We start from the raw sequence: 12,986 nt of genomic DNA on the forward strand, positions 1-12,986 counted from the left end.
CAAAAACAACCTAACAACTTAGGGTCTATTTTCAGAAGCAAACAGGTTCAAAATGTTGTTTGAGAGCACTGAGCATTGAGGAGTTTTAAGCAAGAACATTGTTTGCATTAACACCAAATTGTCTTACAGTGAAATCGGACCAGGCATACTCTAAAAATATTTTACACCACTGAAAATTTTCAAAATAAAATGACAATTCTGTGGTAGTGGTGAGGTTGTCTGAAGACAAATCAAAGTATTGTAAATGTTGTAAGTAAAAACTCCTGAAGACCCAGCTCTTCAGAGAACATCTACTCTCGTAGCACTACTTACAGCTAGTCTTGCTGATCCTAGCACTTACCACCTGACTAGAACTGACTCTTGATTGTTTAGAAAACAGCACTCACTGATGCACTTATTCTTATTGTACTAGACCTTTTTTTTTAATTGTCCTAGAATTGTTGAGAAAATTGCTTTAAAAAGCCTAAACTGTTAACCATGTTGTTAGTCACTTTGGTTAAAAATGTGTCAGCCAAATGTAATGTAAGTGTTTTGAAAGGTTATAAAAATGTTATTTTATGAAGGCTGTGTTTTTAGACAACCTTAGCTGTCTTCCTGCCGTGGCTACCTTGAAGGAAGGCTTAACAAGTCGATTAATGAATGCAAACACTGATTGACCATTGACTGGACCTTTCACTTTGACATTAAAGAAGGAATTTTTGTAAATTATTGTAAAAAAAAAGAGGCCCAATTAAATTGACTTTTATTAAAGCAATGAAAGGGGAAATGTCCAAGGGGAGTGAATACTTAGGCACTGTGTAATAAACATAATTTCGAAAGTAAAGAATTTAATTACAAAAGAGAATATTGGAGCTGGATCCCTAAGATGACGCTTTACTCCTACATTAAGATGAGAAGCTCGAGCTAGAAACAGGAACTCATGTGGAGCATCACACTTAATCAAAAGTCTGTAATGTAAGTCTTTATATTTATTGATTATCGTAGGTCAGGGGGTTGTATACACTGCGTTCCCTGATGCAGACTTACAAATATCCCTGGATGGTCTTAATGAAATTAAGCTTTATTGTGTAAATAACAGACAATTTGTAAAGTAAATGTATATTAAGGATGTATATTAAGGATACACAACTGTCTATCTTTACCTGTGTAAAATAAGTCTCCCAGGCTGAAGGAGTTGTCCAACAGATGGCCCAGTCAGATGGGAGCAACTAACCAAGGATGTGACACGACAAGAGAAGCCTGATGCACTCAACCACTGAAAACCGCCTGCCTGAACACACTTTCTGTATTCAAGAACTGCCTATAGATTTGTGTATGCTAATGGACCAAAAAAAGACTTTCCTGAGTTCGAAACTATAAAACTTGTCAAATTACTGAGATGTGGGTTGTTTGTGCATACATCCCCCTAGGTGATTAACATAATGCTTTGCACTAGTCAGCATCAGTAAAACATGAATTTCAGCATTGCAAAGCCATATGACAATATTTTTTGTGGTTGTTAATATTCATGAATATTAGCTCCAGCATTTAATAAAAAATAAGTAAGGGATAATGTATTACTGATGACTGTAATTATCAAAAAATAAGTCCCGACAGGGCGAACAGAACCCGGGCACGCAGTTGGAACTTATCAGCAGCATGTGTATTATGAGCCAGAGATGTCATTACAGTTTGCCGTTTCTCTCAGGGTTAATCATGATGCCTTGTGTTCAACACTGTCTTTAACACCCTCATATCTCCCCTATGACTCCACAGCAGGGTCTCATGAGTGTGGCAGCAAAGGATCATGGGAGCCAGGAATCTACGTTACGGGCAAGAGTGAGCAAGCTCACCCTGGCTGGGGTAATTGATTGCCCCTGGGGGTGAGAGAGAGGAAAATAAAAACTTCCCATACTCTTATCAGTAGACGGAAATGAGCCACAAACCACACAACAAAAGCCAGTGAGACAAAAACAGCACCTGAAGTACCCTTGGGGGTAATTAGGGCTCTCAGAGGGTGGGGTGGGGGGAATGAGGGCAGATTACACACCGGCGGAGGGGGAAGACCAGAGATGGCTTTCCGAGATCAAAGTCATTTCAATCTAACCACTGGGCTGATCAAACAGCTCTGCGTTCAGTTGATTCAGTTACACCATCTCCTCAGTTTCTCTGACCCGAGGGTTACATTGTGCTTCAGATAATACAGGGTGGTTACTGAAGTTGCGCAACCTGCCAAACATGGGCCCATGTAGGAGAAGAAAAACCAAGAGCTGCGGCATTAGCGCATCTTGGGTAATCACAGATGCATGGGCGCAATCAGAAGAACAAACGCAGGCTGGGCGGGGGGCTATTTTCTCAAGTATATTTCAATAATAAAAGACACAGTGGAGCCAGATCTGAGAGAGGCTGAGATGGACACATTAGCCTGATAATAAGCCTGTGGCCAAATGGGGATGTCTGGGGACAGAAGACTCAAGAGGCAGGGGCTTTCATCTCCCCCTGTGCTTCGTCCTGCCTTTGTGTGGTTGTGGTCCTCGCCTCGCTCGGACACGTTTGCTGCCTGGACGCCTTTCATTCACACAATGTTTGAGAATGGAGAATTTTCCTCATTCACGCCAGCCAAATGTTAATTAAGGCTGAAATGACTGCCTAGGCTGGCCCTGTATCTGTCCTTTAGTTTAGTCTTAAAAGAAAGAGGTTTCATAGGCTACAACTTCTGGCTTTGTGAACAGACCATGAATAGGCTTACAGTAGAACCTCTGTGGTAGTTTCTTGTGTTTTAAAAAAAACCCTCAAAGTTAAATCATCACTGGGGTAAAAAAAAAAGTGTAACACTCCTGTCTCTTCTGTAGCACCTGACTGGCAATGCAGGAGGGGAAGGTCTGCATGGCTCCCTCTGGTGTTCAGGAATAGTACTACAAGTACAACTGATATAGATACAGGGTTTGAGTTATGATTTCATATCTGTGGGGGTCTCCAAAAAAAAAAAAAAAAAAAAGTGAGGCTTTGTTAGGCTACGTGTAACATTTGTGCGTGTGCTCACACACATTAACACACACACACACACACACATTGTACTTACAGTTTTTCTCAGTCGCTTTGGTACATTTCTCAGATCAGAATTGAAATTCTCAAAACTACCTGTTCAATCTTTACATCATTGTTTAGGTCTGCATCAAGTTGAACAAGTTGCAAATTATTAGGTATATCCATGCAAATGATTACGGTATGTACAATTCTCTGCTGTGTCCTACATTATAAATTGCTTACGTCATGTTGATCGAAATGTATTATAATGGGTCTCTGTTGAATTGTCTTACCCCCCCCCCCACACACACAACATTTAGGAATTAGTTCATAGAGTATAAGTCTTTACATGCAAAATGGTTGAACAAGTTGTCATAATATGTCAAGCAAGATGATATTCGTTGCAATGTGGAATTTGTGGCCCAACAGACAGGAACTTCAGAAGGTGTAGGAAGACTGCACTGTAATTCCTATGGCACTGCATGTACTGTTTTCCATAAGGACATTGTCCTATGTTGACATTTGTAGAATTCTGGGGTATTCTTACTGTATTCTGATGTGTTCATATGTTACTTCTGTGTGTAGTATACAACGGGGAGAGGTCCATACTATTGTACATAACATAACTGTGCCTTAGGCCTGTGCACCAGCAGGAAGGTCAGACAGGCCGATGTTTGGGAACATCCGAGGAACATCAGACATAACATGGGCCATTCAGGGCTGGTATCCATCCGGCCAGAGCCGGGTTTTGTACACTGGTTGGCACCTGCCACGTTGGCACGATTTTCGTTTGTATGTTTTAGTATAACAGGCTTTGTCTTAGGTTTTGACTCTGAAACGGATCGAGGAAGCGACCAAGGAGCATCTTCTGTCGGAAGGCTCAGCAGCCGCTTCTAACAACAACCACAACTGTTAGACTCTGCAGTTTTACTGTTCAAGCCTGTGTTCTGTTATTCATTATTGCACCATCTACAATAAATCATCATCTAATCGCCGATCCTGATCCCGCCGTCAAGCTTTATTGACCATCTTCAATACAACCATTAGAACTAAAACACAACGCAACAACCAGAGAATCCTACACATTTCTACTTTTGTTTTCTGTTTTTTTTTCTTTGGTCTGTCAACAAATTACAGTACAAACTACTACCTCTGCATTAAGATAACATAACCCCAATCTACTTCCTCTGCATTAAGATAACATATGGAATGTTAAAAAGGAAGTCTTGTGGGGCCAACTATGATGCTGATAATGGAACTCTCTTGAAAGGGTCCATATTGACAACATGACTAAGCAATTTAACTCTCTTATCCATACACAATGACACAAAGACTTGTCATTCTGATGGCACTGACATGTTCATTGACATCTTTTGAGAGAGAGAGAAGGATTTTGAGCAAGAAAGTGGCTTTTGCACAGTGTTTTGCTATTTGTACAAATTGTTTTGAGAAACGCACTCACTGTTTTGCAAATGTCAAGGATGATTCGAGAAATATACCAAAGTGACTGAGGAAAAACTGTAAGATAGCACAATTTAGTTGTCATGAGGCTATTTGACCAGCAGAGGGCGACCAAAGTATTTGGACCTTCCTGGTGGACTCACCTGGAGGACATTATCTGATGGCTTATTGTCAATTTTGTTCTCATGTATCACCTGTGTTAACTTGCTAGCTGTTATTAGTTGCACTATTTAAGGCCTCTGTTTGTTTTGCTTTTTGCTGAGTCTTGATTGTAGGCTAGTAAGCTGTACTTGTTTCTGAGTTCTTCTGTAAAAACCTTGGACCTCTTTCTTGTCGTTCTGTGACTGCATCTTGGGTTTCACTGGTAAATCATCAGTTTTGACCAGCAGATAGAGCCTGTGAAAAATGGGCCTTGCAACCCACGTCCACACAGGATGGTGGCGACAAGGACACACTGAGGTTGGGCGGAGATGGGGTGAAGACACAGCAAACAGCAAATGTGGATTGTGGTGAAAAGTGCAGATTTATTTACAGTGCTATAAAAAACGTGCTCCGGCACAATGCCAACAAAAAATACTTTTCCAAAAAAATAAATTAAATTCAACCAACCGGTTTCTCAATTATAGTAGCACAATTTGTAAAAGTGGGTAGTAATGTGTTACATGTACTCAAGTAGGTTTTTTATTATTATTAGGGCCCAAGCACCGAAGGGCGCAAGGCCCTATTGTTTTTGTAAGGATTCTTATTATTGTTATTCTACTTTTTTGCTTTCCTTTTTTTAAGTAGCTAACATGGTTGAAAACTCTTAAAATTTGGCACACATGTCAGGTGTCATGCAACGCAGATAGGTACAAGAGCTTGACCCCTGGGCGTGGCCCAGGGACTCGCTAGCGCCCCCTTAGGTGACTGATCCTGTGGTTGGCATATATTTTCAGGTTGTTAACATGGTCGAAAACTCTTGAAATTTGGCACACACGTCAGGTGTCACGCAACGCAACTAGATACAAAAGCTTGGCCCCGGGAATGGCCCAGGGACTCGCTAGCACCCCCTTATTCCCCCTTAGGTGTCTGATCCCGTGGTGGGCATATACTTTCAGCTATAGACACACAAAATTTGGTAGGTGTCTGTATCTCCCCAAGATGAAAAACTTTCATATGTACAATGCATTAGCCACACCCAACAGGAAGTGAGGTATTTGGGATTTTGTGCAGACTAATATTTGATGAAATATGTGATGAATTGACCGATCCCAAGCCCCACCTCCCATTGTCAGTCCCATAGTTACTGTTGCTAAGTCAGACAAGTTTGCAGGAAAGTGTGCGAGAACGCGTGTTCAACATGGGGACGCAGCACCCCATTTAGCCGAGTACAACAGTGTCTGGATTTCTGGGCGTCAAGTAATATTGATATATTCAAAAAACAGAGGCCAGAAAGGCCTTCAGTATGCGGAAGGACACAATCACAATGTCCACTATTATCAACGAGGTGGAACACCACAAATTGAAACCAATCCGGTGTTACGGATCTTAATGGGATGCTAATGAGATGTTAACTGGGGATAAGCACGTCATCACGAGCAGGTAGTTTACCTTATTTGCTACAGATGTGACTCTGATTCAATAAACAGGTATGTGCAAACATATGGTGTTGACGTGTCCATAACAAAATCTAACCATATTTCGAGGATTAATTAAAGACGGGACCAAGTGCTGCAGATCCAAAGTTCCCACGCAACTTGGGAGAGTGGCTAGCCTATAAGCAGCTCATGTTGGGGAGGTGGATATAGCTTCGCTTCGGTAGGCCGATAGCCTACTTATTATTTTGAATGGCTGCTTTAGAAGGAAGAGTTCAAATAAACATGATACAAGTCGATTGAAAAGAAACCACTAGATCTATCCGAGTTTAAACCCCACGCACGGCATATCTGCATGGCAGGCAGACGCTATCAAGAGCAATTGCAGTGGTCTTGCACTAGACTTCATCAGTGCCCGCTTAGGCTGTACTTAATTTAAATGTGGGCAATGTCGTAGGCCTAATATTGGCGATTTCGAGACTGCATAGCCTATACAGCAAGGCATAGTTTTGAATCGGCACATGATTTGATCTTTAGAAGACATTGCATGCATCTCGTTCAGCCATCAAATGCATCGCAGTAGGCTATTAGCCTATTGCGTTTGTTGAAAAAATAATCGTTAGCTTTTTTCTGTGAACAGTCTTCTATCCCAAGTTAAACATGGCAAGTTAGCCTGTGCCTAAAAGCTGAAAGTAGCCTATTCTTGTTGTGTGTAAGGCGATACATGATTGAAGGTGTAGCCTATTTGCGCGTCTTCCATTCGTATGAGTGTGCGAGTTCAGTTCCTGCAAGGTAGGTAGCCTAGGCTATACTTTTTTGCGTAGGCTTATGTTGCCGTTTCAACAATGGAAACCAGGTTTAGTTATGTTTTTGTGTGTAGTTATGAACACAAATAAAGGGAACATTTTCGTACACACTCAGATTTCTTTACTGAAAAGTAGCAGCCTATCCAAAGTTGTGCAAAGTTAGGCCTATGTGTGTTAACGTTTCACACGGTCAGGATATCGGATGTCACTTCTACAAGTACCCCAGGCATATATTTGAACCTTTTTGAGCTCTTTAGTTATTTAGTTACTTAGGCTACTCGCAAAAGAAGCAATATAGCTAACAGAACATAAATATGCTGCCCAGAAACCTCGTGAATAGTTCCGATTTGTTTTACTACACTAACGAGGTTAAATATAGCCTTTGCCTACAGCATCTCCTTAACAGTAATGTTAACAAAATGGCAGCATTCATATGACACAGGAAAACGAATTTGGTCACTCAAGACTGTGCCACAGCAACCAGTGTAGGCTACAGTCCTACCCAATAGACCTACTCGAAGCAGATAGCGTTGTCTGACGGTCGAGTGGGTTAATGCGCGTATTTCCAGAACAGGTCTGCAACTTTCAGGCAGTTCTGAGTTCGAATCTAGGCAGGAGCAGAGTCATATAAAAGCCTAGGCCTATTGTTATCATTTTTTGCAAGGTGTTGCTCCTGGCAATACTTGTTTATAAGACGTTTGGTGATTAGTTGATAGCTGTTGGGACACGTTAAACGTTCTTTATAATGCACGCATACGGGGAGTAAAACGACTGTTACGCGCTGTTACAACTGTGGCTACAATGATTGCAATACAAAAATATGCGCGTGTTAGTTTAGTTAGTTTTGTGATGTTTTGCACTTTTGCCTCATGTGTTTTTCAGGTTTGAGGGCTTTTTTGGCAAGATTGACCTTGGTTAGACTCTGCATATGTTATTTCTCCGTATGGAAAATAAAGTAAATTTTCGACACACGTCTGTTATTAATTCAATAACAAGTGTTCCTTGTTAAAACATGTGACTAGTGAAACTCAAATGATTTTAGAAATATTTAGCCAAAGCCAAAAAAGTGTTAGAGAGAAGGAGAGCCGGTGCAGCTCAGATGTCTTCTTAATTTTCTTTATTCTTTAGTAAAGGTGCAGAACATTATTAAACTTTGACTAACGCTTCGATGTTCGCTAGAAACGTTAGTCAAAGTTTAATAATGTTCTGCACCTTTACTAAAGAATAAAAGAAAATTAAGAAGACATCTGAGCTGCAACCGGCCTATATGTCCTGGCCTGGTTGCACTAACCTGACCCTAGCCAGATGATTTTTGTTCCGCTTAGCTCCGCCTAGCTTCACTCACATCCATCTGGGACCTCTTCCATTGAGAGTGATTTCTGCAACCGACTTTATGGTTCAGCCAATCAGGACGCAGGGCGGGAGTTTCATAGATGTGACATAGCGTAGAAGCGACTGTGAGACTGTTATTAAGCGCCACGGGTTGGCTTCGATGTGAGTGGTTTAAGTAGCACGCCAATAGATGACGGACAAGTGGCTTATTCAATCATATGCAAGCATTTTTTGATTAGGCCCAGCCTTCTGAAGCAACACTTCAATGGATCGGTTCCAGATGGATGAGTGGAGCTAGGCGGAGCGAAATTCATCTGGCTAGCGTCAGGTTATGGTTGCACCGGATTGTCGCCAAACGACAGAAGCGCGGAGAACCCTCCTTTGTCTACCAAAAAGTGTTACTTTGTGCCCCAGCGCCCCCACTGCTTGTGAAAGAAGGGGTGGGGGGGGCTTAAGCGTGAAAAGCTTAATGTCCCAAAACGGCAAAGTCATAATGGTAGGCTACAGGAAGTGGGGAGGGTATGGGATGACTAGAGCCGCCTTCGCTGTGCTATTCAGAAAGCATCTTCTATTGTCTTTCCAGGCGACACAGCTCGTTATAGCCTATCGAAAGTGCCTTAACAGATAGGCTCTACTCTTGGGTTTGGCCTCACAGCTTAACTCAACCCTCTTGTTGCTTGCAGTTTGTTCAATAAAGCGATGCAGATTACATTATTTATTTCTGATTAATTGCGCTTTTGATGTCTTTTGCAACATCTGCTTGTTAGGCTGGGCTACTGTCCTGTACAGGTAAATGTTCAACAATTGCTGGTGTAGGCCTACAGGCTATAATCAATTAGGGACTGTTCATTATTTATTTAAGGGGCTACCGGAGGAGTTTTGGGAGCGTTAGTCAAAAAAGACGTGACCCTCCCTCGCCAGCAAGAAATTTTTCTATGCCCCTCCAAAGTTATTGAGAAAAAACGCATGACCCTCCTCAGTCCCAACAATTTATTGATGCCTTCTGTAGGCTACTGGGTCAATTTGGGAGCTTGCATGTTACGACACCTTCCTTGAAATGCCTTGAAAAGGCTGTTGTTTGCACAATTTCACAAATAATCACCGGGACCGAAACAAACCTGTCAACTTTTCCCGGGTTTATTGCGTAGTTTAACTTTTTCCTCGCTGTCTTAGGAGGAGCTGCAGGGCCGTTGCAAGGGGTGCGAGGCCCTGTGCGAACTTGACAGATGGTGCGAGGCCCTGTGCGAACTTGACAGATGCATGAACTTATGTGCATGAAATCATGCGATAGCTTACTTTACACATAGCCAAGGCTACCGTCGGTGCATTTTAGTAGCCTAGTCTAATAAGCTACACCAGCTTGTCTTTAAGAGGGGAAATTGTATAGCCTATAACATTAGCTGAGTCACATATTTGGCCATATGGTGTTTATCATAGGATACATCACGAAACCAAATAGTGTAACAAAGGCGAACACTTTAACAGGGGAAATTAATTGGGCATGAATCATTGTGTTGAACGGTATTTGTCAATGAGCAGAAACACACACGACATTCAAACTGGTGATAAGATGTGCACTATGGAAACTGGTCTGTAGGCTAACATTGGACAAACTAGATGTACCGCATAGCGGTACAAAATATGACCGCCGCTCAGTCCTGTACATCCGTTCCGCGAAAATAAATCACACTTCAATTTGTCTCCATTTTTTACTCCATCCCCCACTCTTGAAACTTTTGTGTATGCTTGTTTGGCATGCCTGAGTGTGTGTGTGCGGCTGCACAGAAAGTAGCCTACTGGTGCTGAAAAGGTGAATAGATTGTAGAATAGCCAAAGAAGATGTAGCATTGTTATAAAACCTTTAAAATCTCTAAACAATCACAAGTAGGGCAGTTCATCACAGTTCATCCATTGCAACTGGATTGATGAAAGGTCACTTACACCTGTAGGCTACATTGTATTTGGGAAAAAGCAAAAGGTATCAGCATAATGTTATTTATTTATTTTTTTTTATGTATTTATAAACAAAAACATCTCTGTCAGTTCCATGCCGTTTTCAACAGCTATCAAAAACAAAGGTCATATTTGGATGGATGGATTTTTTGTGAATGTTTCTTCTTCTACATAAGATTTTAGTCATCTTTAGTTCATGTAATACTTTATTGTCAATGCACAAATTAAGTAACAGTAGTCTGAAACGTCATTGTTAATGCACAAATTAAGTAACAGTAGTCTGAAACAAAATGCTGTTTTACATCTAACCAGTGGTGCAAATAACTGACATGTCCAAATGGGCCTTGATGAAATGCGTTGAGCTAGACTGTTCATACACATTTTAACGGGCAAAAGTTGAAAGAAATCTTTTGTCCGTTATTGTTCCATAGGCAACCGATTTGTTTAAATATAGGCTGATTCATGTTCCCTTGCATTGTGTAAACTGAGTTGAAAAGTTGTAATAACATTCACGCAGCTCCATGAGTCAAGGAAAGCGAGAATGAAGTAGCCACTTCTAAATGGGACCCACTACACAGTAGCTTAAGGTGTGTTGCTAAAGCAGCCATAATGAAATGAAGGTGTCATTGTTTGATACTTCACACACGTGCTTTTTAATTTCACAGACTACAACTACCAAGCTGAAATCAAAGCACATCGATTCCCTCTCACACCCTGCACGCACTTAAAACAAAATAAACAGGCGCCTCAGTCTCACGCATGTATAGGCAAAACTGTATCAGACCGGTGTAACGCTGGTAAATCTTCCATTGCACAGAATGATTTTGTAGCACGTGCAATAAATGACAGTCGAAAAGATACAAACAGTGCTGCTATCAATTTGTTTGGTATAACCGCATTTATAGTTTTCTACAAATGCAATCAATCAAATGGGCCTCCATCACTCAACCAACGCTAACGGTAACATTACCTAGGTCCTTATTGATATTACAAGATTAACGCACCTGCAGTAAAACCAAGCATGTCCGATAAACATCCTCAGATTTATTTCGGCTTCAAGAAGAAATGGGAATTACACTTCATGTGAACATCGTCCTATCCTTATTAGATGTTCGCCATGTAAATTACAGTCCTTGTAGTAAGTGTCCATTGTTTTTCCAACCCACTTTTAACTTCCAACAAAATTACGTCTCACTGCAACGATGCGCCATCTAGTGGACAAACGACTACTTATCGCCAATACTGAAAATGCAGCCATGATGATGATGATGAATATTTTGGCTTGCTTTTAATCCTACTGAATTGGTAATTATGTATCGGCCGTTCTAATACCGATAGTATGTGGGTGCCTGTGTGTGTGCATGTGTACATGTGTGCACCGCCATTTACAGGCCAATGAGTGTACAGTCACTAAATGTACACATAACCTAATTTTTTTAGACCCCCCCATGGATGAAATTCTTCGAAACTTGGAGGACGAAATTATTTTTTCCGTAAAAGTCTAGTGGGGCTACATACCCACCAAATTCCATGTACCCCGGTGGTTCGGTGTCCCGGGTATCAATGACCAAAAATTCAGGAAGTAGATGACGGGAAAAATTCTTGAATTGTGTGCATGTGTGCGTGTACAAGTTTATGTTTATGTGTGTGGGTGTGTGTGTGTGTGTGTGTATGCGTGCTTGTGTGTTTTGCCTGCGTATGTGTGTTTGTGCATGTGCATGCATGCGTACATATGTCTACTGTGTGAGTATGTGTCATACATATGATTACTGTAAATGTATGTGTGTGCGTGTGTATCTGTTTATGCACATGTGTGCACATGGAATGGGTTAACATGACCCCTGGAGGCAAACATACGGAAAAAATTGGTCCTCCTAAACCCTACGGTTTTCGAGATATTCACAGAAAACTGTGTCTGCCCCACCTCCTTTCGGGGGTCCAGTCCAGCGGGGGCTACAGATCAAAACGAAAATGATGGTTCCATGCTATCCATGTGGGGTTACATGCCCACCAAGTTTCGTGTATCCCGGTCTTTCAGTGTCCCGAGAATCCTTGTTGGTGTACGTCACTAAATGTACACATAAATTATTTTATTGTAAGGCCCCCCATGAACAAAAGTACACAAAACTTGGCATGCATTCGAGGGTGTCATAATGATCCTACACTTTTCATTTCGTGCAGTTTTGACCTTGTCAGCCAGAGATATTGTGATGAAAAACACCTAATTTTTTGCTTTTTTTAATTTTTAACTAGGTGGCGCTTATACATGAAATAAGTGGTAATGGGATGGGTTGACATGCCCCCTTAAGACCAACATACATAAAAAAAGGTGGACCTCCTAGGCCCTACGGTTCTCGAGATATTCACAGAAAACTGTCTCCGCCACCTACAGGCCAGTTGGTGTATAGTAACATAAATTAATTTATTGTGTGGCCCCCATGAACGGAATTCCACAAAACTTGGCGTGCATACAGAGGGTGTCATAATGATCCTACAATTCCAATTTAAGTGCAGTTTGGACTATGTTAGGTCACAGATACCTTCAATTACAACACACCTCATTTTTACTTTTTGTGTTTAACTAGGTGGCTTATACATGAAATGAGTGGTTATGGAATGGGTTGACATGGCCCCTTGAGATCAACATACAAAAAAAAATGGTCCTCCTAAACCCTACGGTTTTCGAGATATTCGCAGAAAACTGTGTGTTCGCCCTACCCTCCTTTTTCGGGGTCCAGTCCAGCGGGGGCTACAGATCAAAACGAAAACGATGGTTCCATGCTATCCATGTGGGGTTATATGCCCACCAAGTTCGTGTATCCCGGTCTTTCAGTGTCCCGGGAATCATTGACGG

Source organism: Alosa alosa, chromosome 16, assembly GCF_017589495.1.
Source record: "Alosa alosa isolate M-15738 ecotype Scorff River chromosome 16, AALO_Geno_1.1, whole genome shotgun sequence".
Lineage (NCBI taxonomy): Eukaryota > Metazoa > Chordata > Actinopteri > Clupeiformes > Clupeidae > Alosa > Alosa alosa.